The following is a 2,294-nucleotide window of genomic DNA, read 5'->3' on the forward strand; positions in this document are numbered from 1 at the left end:
GTCATGTAGACATCCGATGAAATTGGAATAGCGATATAGAGAAGATTAGCATAACCCTATGCAAGGATGACACGCATAAATCGAGAAATGGTCAAAATTTTTTGAAGTAAATATGATTAATCTTTAATAAAAGCCGGGTGGCTCTTTTTGCCACCTTTTGCATCAAAAAAAATTGTAGTGTAATGTCATCAAACTTAAATTACATCACCATCCCCAAAGCCATAACCTACATGGTAGAAGTTTACAGATGACGTGGTGGGGTATAAATTTTGACTCCCAACCATGTTCTCACCCTTGAGAGAGCTTTCGTCAATGTTCTAAAGCCAATTAAGATGCGTGCAGCATTTGGCCGGGTACATTGACATAGATAAATATGATCCTTTGGGTGCTGTCGGCTGCTTTTATTTGTTCTGTTCTTCTTCTTCTTTTTTTTTGATTGGCACGTATCATTGGCAAAATCCTGGACAAAAAAACAAGCTAGGATTTTGTACGTGGACTCCCCAACAACTTGGCCATCATCAAAGTTTTCTCGTACAATAAAGAAAGATGCAGGCTTTCTCAATTTAGACTTGAGAGGCAGAAAAAAATAAAGTATGAAGTGGATCTCAATCAACTTTATATAAAGGGATAAGTCTGAAAGGTGATGCCTAGTCTGCAAGGGGTTAGAGGTGTGGCTATGGCAAGATCCAAATTGGTAGGAAACTTTAGCACCCAAGCCAGGCTCTGGTCTGGTGGCAAGCTGGACCCCATGCATTTCTCAAAAGCACTTTCTATAGTGTATCTCTACAAGATCTCATATGAATGTAGTGTTGTCATAAATCCATACAAAAGCCAAAACTTTTAGGGCAAGATGGCAGGCGGATTTTGTTTTTTGCCAACCATTTGCCTGACAATGCTATCTTCTAGCCAGGTGTATGAAAATTTCATGGATTTTGGATCCCTTTTTATCCATTCATGATGCTCCTTTGTGAAGCTATCCTACTCACTTGTGTATGTGGCATGGTGCTTTGGAGAAAAAAGAAAAAAGGTGACACCCAACATCGTATCGGGCAGATGGAGCATGTCCGGGGAAAACTACAAAGTCTAAATCTAGAAAGATTTTCATACTCAATATGGATTACTTTGACTATTACAAGCGGGGCTGAATAGGGTTCAAGAGCGAGATCTGACAAATCGAAAAACCAAGTTGCAAGCCAAACTTCAAGAGATCATAATTTAGTCCTACGATCCTAGATTGAGAGGATCTTTTTTTGAAATTGTGTATCTTTTCGATATTTATTATTTTGAGCGAACTTCCTATGAGGTTCAATCGAACTAAAATTCCATCATTTAGGCTCCAAAACAGGCTGATTAAACTGAAAGTTTTATTTTTAGATAAGACTTTAACCAGCGTATCTATCAATTCGAGAATCTTTTCAAAATTTTTAACTTTTCTAGAAGATTTCTACTAGTAATGTCTATTTTAGTAAAGAAAGACCTATTATAATTAGAAAGAGAAATCCAACCTAAATTGTCTAAGGGCAGACTTCACATTATAAATAGAAGCTATGTACCTCTTTTTTTTTATCATCAATAAAAGAAACATTATAAATCTTTCTTCTCTCCGATCGGATTAGCATAAATTTGAAAGATGGTGGCGTCCATCATTTATCAATTGGAACCAATATACTACTTTAATTAATTCTATCAAATGATCATTATACTCGGATCATCACAGTACCAGTGAAACCGTATCTTTTTTTATCCTTTCAGAATCTTGATGTTCTTACTTTGCCAAAGGTTTAGTTCCTGAATCCTGATTTTGCCCCTAAATTTCCTGCTATATTGTTTTTAGGAGAAAATTATTGCTAGAATTCGCCCCCTTCGAAATGTAGATATTTCCTGTACATATAATGTGAAAGGTATAGTTTTAGCTTTTGCCCCTAAAATCCTTGCGAGTCAATGGCTTGGCGCCGAGAAGAGAGTCCACATGACAATCCACCCACCAATAGGAAACGCCTGCTTATGCCTTGTCTCGTTTTCGGCTCTTTTATATGGATGTCTATGGGCATTTGCGTTTGGGCAACCATCTAGTTGCTCAATTGTTGTCCTCTTAAAACTCATTTATCAATTATTTTTATTTAAAAATAGAGTTATAAAAATCAAAAAAAAATATTTGAATATTATTTTTATTTATTTTTTAAACAATCAATTATATTATTTTTAAAAAGTTAATTTTTTTTATTTTCACTCTTTTAAAAATAAATAATTAATATTTTTGCTATCACACCCAACAACGCCTCGATCTCCACCAC

General features: G+C 35.4%; 1 non-coding gene across 1 annotated transcript; it reads left to right on the plus strand.

The window, feature by feature from the left end:
- On the plus strand, window positions 1-102 carry LOC113462811. The gene has a single exon (XR_005510806.1). It is a non-coding gene; the product is annotated as a U6 spliceosomal RNA (small nuclear RNA).
- Window positions 103-2,294: the final 2,192 nt, after the last annotated feature.

The sequence above is a fragment of the Phoenix dactylifera genome, chromosome 2, assembly GCF_009389715.1.
Source record: "Phoenix dactylifera cultivar Barhee BC4 chromosome 2, palm_55x_up_171113_PBpolish2nd_filt_p, whole genome shotgun sequence".
In the NCBI taxonomy this organism is placed as follows: domain Eukaryota; kingdom Viridiplantae; phylum Streptophyta; class Magnoliopsida; order Arecales; family Arecaceae; genus Phoenix; species Phoenix dactylifera.